The sequence below is a fragment of the Panthera tigris genome, chromosome D3 (genome assembly GCF_018350195.1).
Source record: "Panthera tigris isolate Pti1 chromosome D3, P.tigris_Pti1_mat1.1, whole genome shotgun sequence".
Lineage (NCBI taxonomy): Eukaryota > Metazoa > Chordata > Mammalia > Carnivora > Felidae > Panthera > Panthera tigris.
The window spans coordinates 56072149-56084359 of NC_056671.1; positions in this window are offsets into that span (position 1 = coordinate 56072149).

The window sequence follows — 12211 nt, forward strand, 5'->3', positions numbered from 1 at the left end:
GACCACATAAATGTGTTCTCAAGGGTCACAATTTAATAAAAGGAATCATTTTACTTCATTATTGATTGAGTGAAATCGACCATTCTTTTACTGGGAGTGTCCTTTGCACCATTGAAGCAAATGCCTACACATTGAAAAGGCAAACAATGCCTTGGTGTTGTTAGGGAAATGATTTTATCAAAGTGTTATGTTGTACACTTTGAAACTAATACAGTGTTACACCCCAATTTAAAAAAGTGGTTTTGACCTCACAGACTGAAAGGGTCTCGGGGACCCACAGTGGTCAGCAGACCACATTTGGAGAATCATGAACAGACGGAGAGTTTAAACTGATGGCATTGATGTGCGCAGATCTGTGCCCTGGAAAAACTCACAGGATAGACGGGCAAGGACCGGAAGACAGAAAATAAGGTAGGACTCAGGATTTGGTGTCCTGACTGACTGTCTACTATCGTCCTTGTACTCAACCCCAGGCCTGAAGTCTCTGATCTGCATGATCCACGTCTTCTAGTTCTTTGTTCCTAGGTGTTTCTTTTGGACAGCCATGGTAGTTGTAAAGGGCATGAACTTTCTAGGCAAACAGACCTGTGTTGGCATCCCACCCCTACCCATTATAGGCTTCCACTTTCCCATCCATGATATAAAGATAATACTAGGACTGAGATGATTGTGAGAATGAAATAAATTAAGATTCATAAAATGCTTAGCATAGTGCCCAGAATATCATAAGCATTCAGTAAAAGTTAAATATTATTATTACTGTAGCAGTTCTTTATGAGTGGTAAGTTAATGGCATGTATGGATCTACTCTCTTCCCTGAAGCCCTGAAAACAGCCAGCTTCCCTCTTTAGCCACATCTCGTATTCTGGATCTCACCATCTGGCCAACAATGCTGAACTGCTATATTGTATTTTCCGCTGTGAAACAAACCTCTCTGTCCACTGTGCCTCCACTCTGTCTCCTCTGCTTGTATGATACCAACTTCTCTAAGAAGCTTTTCCTCACCAGTCTCTGGTCCACGCTGAACAGGTATCACCTTCTTCTCACTCCCAATGTATATATTCCTATGGCTGCAGTGCCACATTGCTGTAACTAACCGTTCATTTACCACTTAGAAGGATGTGCTTGTAACCCCAGGACCAGTGACAATGGATGTGTATAACAGTCACTCAATAAATGTGCATGGAATGAGGGAATGAATCAATTACCTATCAGCCAGGTTTAGAAATTGCTACTAGTATCTCGCATGAGAGGCAAAGCCCCCTGTGTATTCTCATCCCAAGTGTATTTGTAAGGTGAGCAGGCCACCTGCCACCATCCTTCTCTCTACATCTTCTCCTACCCTCCCATCCCCCAAACCTGGAAGAACGTCCTCCTACATCGGATTGCGGTGTTTGGACCATCAAACCCACACTTGCTACTGTGTCTACTGCCTCCAACCTTGCTCTGTCTCCCCTGTGACTGACAGGGGAGCTACTTCCCACCCGACTCCAGCCCACCCCATTTTACAAGGGCTGAGCTCTGCTCTCCTTCACCCCTACCTTGCTTCAAGCAAGATCCTTGGCATAGACCTCGACCTGAGCTCTCTCACTCTTTCATCTCTTTACTTCCAAAGCTGAGTGTTCAGCCCCATGTTCTTTCTGATCAAATGTTCCACCATTCTGGACAACAGACCACAACACGTTATGGTCCTAGTTGGCATGGCATTTCCTTTGAGTGTTGGTAACTTTGTTCTCAGCTCCCAGAGTTGCTAGATTCACTTCCTATGTACATAGTTGGGGGTCCTTGACTCACAACACCTATCAAGGTGGCCCAGATAGCCTAATCTCCTGCTGAAGCCAAAGCCTTGCACTTGTCAACAGTGATAGAGCACAAGGCATCTGTTTAGCCCGATATGTACCAGCTTGTGGCAAACGCACATCAATAATGTCAGTGCAATATGAAGCTTAAGAGTATTTGGAGAGCACCTATCTCAAACTGGGGTGTGATGTACCCACATCAGTTGATTTGAAGATGTAAGTAGGGTCCAGAGTTTGATTCCTAGTGAAAACTGAAATACAGTGGTACTGCTTTTCACACCAACCAATGTACTCTAGTCTGAATAACAGATTCCTCAGATTAATAGTTTGGCTCGCTCCTGCCCCGAATGTGCTGATTGGCCCACTTTCATCTGATCATTCATCAAGGCACAAATACAGATTATGGTCTGGGTTTTGTTTTGCCTCTTAACAAAAAATCATACCAGAAAGGTAACTGAAAGAAATGTTAGCTTTGCCTTCGAATTAGATTGAGCTTTGTTTATTGTTCTTTTGAAGGCATATTAACCATGACTCATTTGTTCTCTGCTTTCTAAGCAGTTCTATGGGTGATAACAGAGAGGATGAGCCTCAGACCTGGACTGTGTTCAGGAGACAGTTTGGGGGAAGTTGTCGTGACAGTGCAGAGAAGTTCCTCCAGGCTTGCTATGATGACACAGAGGGCTGGCAGGACTACTGACTCCCCAGTGATCTTTCTGATCTGAGAAAGTGGATAATGAAGCAGCTCTGTTCACTGACCACCATACAACTGGACCAGGACAGTCAACTTTAACCACAGCTAATGGCTCATATAAATTGGCTTCATGCTAACCAAGGATCTAGAAGAGATTCAGTTCATTTCATAGAGTTTATATTTGCCAAAGTATACTCAGTGCTCCTGAGTATTTGTAGGGATCTCCATCCCACATCTGTAGCCACTTAGAGACACTGTGAAGGGGAGGCTAGCTTCTTTCCACATGAGAAGCATGGCCTGCCTAAGCAATTTACATTTGGGACGAATCTATCTAGCAGCCTTCATGTTTTAAAGGGCTACTCAAAAACCCTTCTCAGGGGTTCCCATTCACTTTTCTAACCAAGCACAGCCAACCATTTCTTTCAGCAGCTGGTGAAGTTTTGTTCAGCATCTAATTTTATGGTGGAGTCACTAGCCCCTCCTTTGAAGTCAGATGACCCTTCTTCTCTATAAACATCTGAAGGATCCCCATTGTATTATAACTCACTGACTTGGGGTCTTCTCTCCTACTCTCACAAGCAACATGCAGGCAAAAACTGTGGAACTTGACTTCGTATTATCCACAGTGCCCAGCCGAATGCTTCACTCATAAAAGATACCAATAATAGATCCACATAACTGATGAATAGACAGACTTCAAACAATGGAAAACCTAATGCTTGATGGGTGGTAGTGAAAACTGCCAATTTTAGAAATCAAAAGAAAGGATTCTCCTTTTCCTGCACACACAGACACACACACACACACACATGCACGCACGCACGCACATACACACATTTTCTATTGTTATTGCTATTGTTTAGTCAGAATATCTTACCACAATTGTGTGCCTGTACTATATCGTCAGAATACGATGTATGTAATTCGAAAGTGGTTCAGACAAAAAATTTTGTTTTAAGAAGTTTTCTGGGGGCGCCTAGGTGGCTCAGTCGGTTGGACGGCCGACTTCGGCTCAGGTCATGATCTCGCGGTCTGTGGGTTCGAGCCCCGCGTTGGGCTCTGTGCTGACAGCTCAGAGCCTGGAGCCTGTTTCGGATTCTGTGTCTCCCTCTCTCTGACCCTCCCCTGTTCATGCTCTGTCTCTCTCGTCTCAAAAATAAATAAACGTTAAAAAAAAAAAAAGAAGTTTTCTGGACAATTGATGTCATGCTCCTCACTTTAGACTTTGGTGTTTATAAAATTTCAGATAACCAGAAGTTTCAACACGGTTATCACATTAACACAAGACCTTGTTCACGTATTATCAGCAATAATTTCCTTGAATCTCTACAAAATGTGTTCTTTATTTTAATGTTTTTTCATTTTTGAGAGAGAGCGAGAGAATGGTACAGGAAAGTGTGTGCTTAGCACAGGAGGGGGAGGGGCAAAAACAAAGGGGGACAGAGGATCCAAAGCGGGCTCTGTGTTGTCAGCAGAGAGCCCGATGCAGAACTCAGGAACCTTGAGATCATGACCTGAGTGAAATCAGATGCTTAACCAACTAAGCCATCCAGGCGCCCCTACCAAATGTGTTCTTTAAAAAGGAAGGAAGGGAGGAAGGAAGGAAAGAAGGAAGGAAAGGAGAGAGGGAGGAGAGGGGAAGGAGGGAGGAAAAATGAAAGAAGGAGAAAAGAAAACTTAATCATACTAATTATTAAAATAAAACATGTCTATTTCCATTGTTACAACCTCATCGTACCAGAAGGATCCCAACCTTCAAAGCTAGCTTGTTTACTTATTCTAAAATAAGTATATTAATGCCCAGCACTGCTAATTCTTCTCTAAACAAATCCCTGTCTGGCTATATGCACATGACTCATATTCTTTCCTTCCTCTAGTGATCCAAAAAACATGTTTATTCTATTCCTTCACATCTACATCTGGGAGTCTTATTAGCAAAAGTAAAAAATAAATAATTTAGCTCAAATAGCTCAGCTTAGCAAATCTGTCTTCCCTTATAAATTCACACTTACTCTCCAGCCCTCTGAAAATGCTTCATAGTTGTTTAAAAGGCTTTGGCAATTTTGGACATTCTAATTTGTTCAATAATCTTTAAATATTCTCATTTTATATAAACACCTAACATCAAATTGGAACAAAAACCTTAAGAGGTACCTGGGTGACTCAGTTGGAAAAGCATGCAACTCTTGATCTCAGGGTCAGGAGTTCGAGCCCCACATTGAGTGTAGAGAATACTTAAATAAATACAACTTTAAAAAAAAGCCTTAAGAAGTAGGAAACAATGGTATAAGGGATACCACGAGTGCCCCATAAATATCCCCTTGATCTTACCACCTTGGTACATGCAGGCCAGACTTCAACACCCACCACCCAGCACCTGCGTTACCTTCCTTGGGGGCTTTTTCTAGCTACTTTGCAGCAGATCAAAAATGCCAGGGAATTAGCATGCTTCAGTAGGAACTGTCCACCAGTGCGGAAGGGAGGTAGAAAGTAAAATCCCAGACTCCTTAGCCAAGGGGGGTGAGATAATACTGAAAGGTGTGTTCTACATAGGCTCCCAGAGATCCCCCAGTGGATTAAGCCCAGCAGCCCACACTGGTGTCTGGCCAAACATACATTTTATGGACTGGCTTCCCTCCCTGTCTTACTGCCCAACTCTCCTATTTATATTTGCTTCACCTTCCCAAACAAACTTTTTGCACTCCAATCTGTTTCTCAGAGTCTACCTCTGTGAGAACCCAAATTAAGACACTCAGTGAGATAAGAAGTCCTGAAAAGAAGATCCTCCGGCTGGGACTCTAGAGTTGAGTGAGACCAACCAAAAGACCCCAAAGGCTCCATTACCGGTAGTAAGTAGAGTGGTAACAATCCCAGGCATGCTGTGGTAACCCCATTACTAAGACGCTCACCTGTGATAAACTGGAGCACAGTGCATGTGAAAGAGGATGTCTTGGATTATGCAGTATCTCCAGCATTTGGGAGACTTGAAGGTAACAGTAATCAAGTGTGATGAAATCAGCATGTTGGTGGTAAGTGTAACTGAAGCTCTAAGGAAAGAAAATGACCCGCACACTCACTCTCCTACCAATTCAGCCCCTATATTCCTTTTCCTGACGGCATTCTCTGACCACTGAAGCCACTTTGCCCTTCTGAGTAGTGGGCAGAAAGTGCTGGGAATTAATTACCTCCAGAAACGGCATGCAACATAGGAGCAACAGGAATTGGCATATAAATACCCCAGCTCCCTTACTTCTTGGATGAGATGACTCTGAGACACATGTTTCATGCTGGCTCCCAGCACTTCCTCATTCACCTTAAGCTCCAGTAGCCCGCAGTGATGACTGGCTTGATAATATACTTCTCATCGGTTGGCTTCCATCCCCATCTCACTTCCCAGTGTTTGTTTTACTGTAACTCTTGTTCTTGTCTCAAGGTCTACTTTGGGAGACACCCAAACTAAATCAAATGGTTTTATCCATCGTTAAGGTGACTTCAGTGTTGTAGCTGAAGAACCAGGTAAAGCCATGAGGAATGTGCAGAATCCAATCAGATAGCATTTAAATATTTATAAGAGTTTAGGCCCTGTCAGGTTAGAAAAATATTAAATAAATTCAAAACAGGATCAAGAGATGAGATTAGTTGAATCCTGTCAACTGGTAAAGCAATTGCAAGGAAGAAGAATCAGATTTTGCACAAACTGAGTCTTAGGGACTTGAGTGGGCTAAGAGTCTACTTTTTGTCAGGACCTAGTAAAGCCACTATACAGAGAACTCATGCTGCTCCAAGGCCTTGGCAGTGTCTTAGGACAGTAAACCTCCTTTGATCCAAATAAAATTACCAGCAGATATGCAACCTATCCATCTGAGAAGGTATTAAAAGAGTAACCCCAATTTACTAGGTACAAATTTCCCCCTTTGTTCCCCCCTCCCCCCTCGGGAAAAATTTAGATTAAAGGAGAGAGATGAAAAAGAAAATTAAATATATAATATTCTTATATTAAATGTTAGAAAAGCATATGCATAATTGGCATTAAGAGTATACTCATTAAGAGAATAAAAGATCAATTGAGTTCAAAATGGCAGTGTAGAAAGATCCTGAACTCACCTCCTCTCACGGACACAGTAAATCTATAGCTACATATGGAGCAATTCCCTCTGAAAAAGACATGAAAATTAGCTGGACAACTCCTCCACAACAAAGGTTAAAAGGGTCACATCAAGACTGGTAGGAGAGGCAGAGATACAGTCTCAGCAAACCACCCCCCCCCCTTTGGCATGGCTACACAATTGGGAGGGATCTCACACACAGAGAACTTCTTCCTGAGGAACAAGGGATTGGTATCCCACAACAGGCCCCACAACTTTTGGGACCTGAACAAGAGACACAAGTCCCCCAAATATCTGTCTTCAAAAACCAGCAAGGCTTACCTCTACAAGAACTAAAGGGGTATAGGGAACTGGGATTCTGCTCTTCAAGGACTCATACACAGATTTACTTGCCCCAGGACCCAGTGCAAAAGCAGCAGTTTCAAAAGCACCTAGACTATATGTGAAGGAGATTCACTTGTTAATCTTAAAGAATCTGCTGGAGGAATGGGGCAATTAGGACTCTGTCCAGGGGCAGAGGAGATAGTGGACACCATTTTTGTGCTCTCCCTCTATCTTGTTGGTGCTGAATTGCACTCTCCTACTGCTCCACTAAAGCCAGCAGGCATGCCCCATCCCTGCACTCCTATTTCCTTGCTAAAACCAACCAACATGCCTCTGTCTTGCACTCTTCTACTGACTCTCTAAAGCTAGCAGGCATGTGAAGTACACACAGGGGGTGCACCTTGATTGCCTGGCTCTGGTGGCATGGAGGGCTTATGTTTCTGGGCCTCACAGAACTGAAGGAATCAGAGAAACAGTTCTTGGCAGGTTACCGCCCCCTTCCTCCCCCCGGGAATAGAGAGCAGACTGAACCACACCCCATCCTTCCTAGGAAAAAGGCCTCTTTACTTGTCCCGGAGCTGCAGCTTCAGGAATAGGCTTCAAATTTTTCACACATCTAGAGACTACAGAGGTGCTCTCAGGAAACATAGGCCAGGAGATGCCATCTTTGTGCTCTCCCTTGGCCTCACTACGACTTACTGGTACCTCCCAGAAAGGAGCTTTTGCACTCATCTGGAGACCCAATGGTTTCAACTGTCACCCACATTTCCTAGTCTGGAGACCAGCAAGGTTTAGGGCGGTAGTCCCACAGGACTATATATATGCAGACTTTAAAAGATGCTGCCTGAGGGTCTGGCTTTCAATCAGCCTGAATCTAGGTACTGACTGAGATCCAACCCTTCCCTTTGGAACACTAAAAGGTCTTGACACACCCTCAACAACAGGGAGCTATCAAGAATAAATCAGGCTGCTTAGACAATCACAAAGTTTCAGGAGACAACCAAGAGCTAGAACAAGGTTGAATGATAAGTTTCATCTCCTATCCAGGGCCACTCCCTTAAGACTGGGAGAGGTAACTGTTTTACCTAATATATAGGAACAACAGAGTCAAGCAAAGTGAAGAAACAGATGAATATGCTCCAAATGAAAGAAAAAGATAAAAAACTCAACAACAACAATAAAACTTGAAAGAAACTGAGGTAAGTTCCTTACCTGATAAAGAATTCAAACTAATAGTCATAAAGATGCCCACCAAACTTGGGAGGAGAATGGATGAACACAGTGAGAATTTCAACAGAGATAGAAATCATCAGAAAGTAACAGAAGTCACAGAGCTGAAGAATACAATAATGGAATTGAAAAATACACTGTAAGTGTTCACCAGCAGACTAGATGAAGTAGAAGAAAGGATCAGTGGGGTGCCTGAGTGGCTCAGTCAGTTAAGCATCTGACTTTGGCTCAGGTCATGATCTCACGAAATCATGAACCCTGAGCACAGGCTCTGTGCTGACAGCTTGGAGCCTGGAGCTTCCTTCAGATTCTGTGCCCCCCTCTCTCTCTCCCTCTCTCTCTCTATCTCTCTCTGCTCCTCCCCAGCTGACATTCTGTCTCCCTCTCTCTCTCTCAGAAATAAATAAAACATTAAAAAAAAATTTTTTTTAAGAAGAAAGGATCAGCAATCTAGAGGACAGGGCAGTGAAACTCACCCAATCAGAGCAGCCAAAGAAGAAAGGAATTTTTAAAAATGAATGTAGCTTATGTGGAATCTGAAACACACACATACACACCAACAAAACTCATAGACACAGAGAATAGATTGGTGGTTCCCAGAGCAGAAAGGCGTCTGGGGTGGGTGAAATGGGTAGAGGGTGTCAAGAGATACAAAATATGTATAAAATACATAAGTCATGGAGATGTAATGTATAGCATGATGAGTATAGTCAATAATATTGTATTGCATATTTGAAAGTTGCTAAGAGAGTAAATCTTAAAAGTTCTCATCATAAGAAAAAAAAAAGTTTTGTCCTATGGTGATGAGTCATAACGAGACTGATTGTGGTGATCATTTTACAATGTATACAATATTGAGCCATTACATTTTACACTAAAACTAATATAATGTTACATGTTGATTATATGTCAATTAAAAAAATATTTAAAAAATTAATTTAAAAAAGGAAAAGTCTGATGAATCTTGTGATTCCTGTTTGAAATGTATGATTAGGTAATTCACTTAGACTTGTAATTTCAAAGGGAAATACAAAAGAATTATGGGCTTATAAGCAATACTAAGATATTTAGAATAATATATATATAAATTATTCATGTTTATAAATATGATTTAATACATTTTAAAAATAATTTGAATGCCTGGGAAGGTATCTGTTCTGATACTTTAACTGCTTTTTAAAAATCAAATATATTAAATTTATATCTATTCCTTGAAATTAATTTTCAAAATAGAGATTTGTAAATAGAATAATTAGACTTACAAGTTTAAATTTTTTTAAGTTTATTTCTTTATTTTGAGAAAGAGAATGCATGCACGAGTGTGAGCACGAGCTGGGGAGGGGAAAAGAGACAGGGAGAGAGAGAATCCCAAGAAGGCTCCATGCTGTCAGCACGGAGTCTAATGTGAGGCTTGATTCCACAAAGCGTGAGACCATGACCTGAGCCGAGATCAAGAGTCGGATGCTTAACCGACTGAGACACCCAGGAGTCCCACGTTTAAATTTAAATCTTAAGGAAAAACTAGATTTGGATTCACAACTTGAATAAATTAAGTATTAGTTTCTAAAAATCAAAGCAAGTACAAATAGTCTTTTCCAGAAACAAAAGCTGCCTCCAAGGACAACCAAAAGACTCACCTTTTAAAAAGCTAGAATGCAGTAAGCCTATGTTTAAAACCACCATGTTACTTCTTATCTTAAAAGGGGGCAGTCTGGTGGCCACAAGCCCTCTGGATTACCAGTTCTTCACAATGATTTGTGTTTTCAACCTTTTCACCTTCTTATCTGAATTGTATCTGTGTACTGCCTGGTGCTTTCTGAAATTATTTTCATCTTCTTCCTGTCAGAGCCAGAACTCTCAGAGATAGTAAAATGACCTTCAGTTGGATTTCGCAACTGTCTGTACAGTCACGGTAAGTAGTCATGCTGATGACCTTTATACCTCAACCATTCACAAGGTAAAGAGAATGGAGAACTTTGGATCTCCATTGCTTCTTTTCCCACCCCCTTTAAAATAATCAGAATCATGTCCTTGGTCTATCTTTCCATTATTACGATTGACTGAATAGTCACAATTATATGAGGTAAAAGTATCAATTTCTTTAAATAAATAAAGACTACTTTATGTTCAGGATTTGAGGTATTTGTCAAAATTTTCTCTTTGTTCTACTTTACTGACTTACCTAAAACATCGTCTTACCTTATTAAATGGAATCCTTCCTTTGGTGAATTTCCTAGAAATTTACAGGGCATATTCCAGCTAAATAAAATAAGTCACTACATTGTCCTATCTTACTAGGTAGTACTAAATAGCCATAGTTGTGTTTACATAAATGATCTTCTTGAAGAAAGTAAGAAAAATGCTTAGGCTTAAAATATGTTGGTTACGGGGCACCTGGATGGCTCAGTCAGCTAAGCATTCAACTCTTGATTTCAGCTCAGGTCATGATCTCACGGTTTGTGGGTTCAGGCCCTGCATCAGGCTCTGTGCTGATAGCACAGAGCCTGCTTGGGATTCTCTCTCACCCTCTCTCTCCGCCCCTCCCCTGCTCCCGCTCTCTCACTGTCTGTCTCAAAGTAAGTAAATAAACTTAAAAAAATTTTTTGCTGTTTACTGCCATGAATCAGTGAGGAAACTGAGATCACAAGACCCAAATATCCCATCTACCTGAGTCACTGCCGTTCTCTTATATAAAATGGAGGCAGCAAGCTGTTGATAATCCCCCATCTGCCCAAATCGGGGGGCTGCCAACCTCACCTGCAATCTCCCATCCCCAGAAATCCTATGACTTAAACTCAGAAATTTCGCTTTCACACTTTCGGGTCCCCAAACCAGATCCTACTCCTTAATTTTCAACACATGGGCCCACCGACTTCTCCAGGAAATTAAAGACCACCCCTGCTCTCCTCCTGCTCTCCCCCTGCACAGCCATGCAGCCAACATGTTTTGAGCATCTGCTATGTGCCAGGTGGTATGCTAGAAAGAATATGCCCGAGAGAAAAGTAAGACGTAGTCCCTGCCTTCCAGAAATGCGTCATATAGTGAAGAGGAGGATGTGGGAAAAAAATAACTAAAACAAAATATAGTAAGTGTAGCTGGATAAGATGGGACCATAATTCACAACAAGCAGAGATTTTTATAAACGGGAGTAGAAGGATAAGTTTTCCCTGAATTCATTCTACTTCCTGTATTCTAATTTGTCATTATTTCCCTGTTCATCGTCTATAACTTCTGCCTGATCCAGTTTAGGAAAATGTAAATGCAATATACAATCCAAACCATCTTAAAAATTCAAATTAATCTAATAAATTATAATAGTGCTTAAGACCTTAGTTCTTGGGATAGTTCGTTGCTCAATTATTTACAATATAGTGTGAGTTAGCACAAAATAAATAGGATCTTTTCAAGACAGGGGAATCACAATGGCCTCAGTTAAACAATGATCATTTTTAGTGAGGAATATACATGAGAACAGAAAGATAGTCATGAATTGATGACCTTAACCTTGAACCAGCGTTTGAAAAACTCTAAAATTGTATTCTATCTTTGCTAATGACACAGATCATAACTTCAGGCAATAAAACTTCATTTATCAGCCTTTCCTTTCTAGTCCACTCGAAGTCCCACCTCTACCAACTACTCTGTGACACCAAGCAAGCCTCTTAAATATTAAAAAGATCACAATAACCTGCATAACTCACAGAAATATTACTGGAATCAAATCACATAATATATCTAAATTTTTTTTCAGGTTTTAAAAATACTATATATAAGCAACATATGATATTGTTATTAATGTATTAGTCATATGTTGGGATGCCTGTGTGGCTCAATTGGTTAAGCACCCGACTTCAGCTCAGATCATGATCTCCAGTTTGTGAGTTCGAGCCCCACATCAGGCTCACTGCTGTCCACTTGGGCCTGCTTCAGATCCTCTGTCATCTTCTCTCTCTGCCCCTCCCCCACTCACATTCGCCCTCTCTCTCAAAAATAAACAAACATTTAAAACAATTTTAATGTATTAGTCATATGTACAAGAGCCTGAAATAGCATGATTGAGG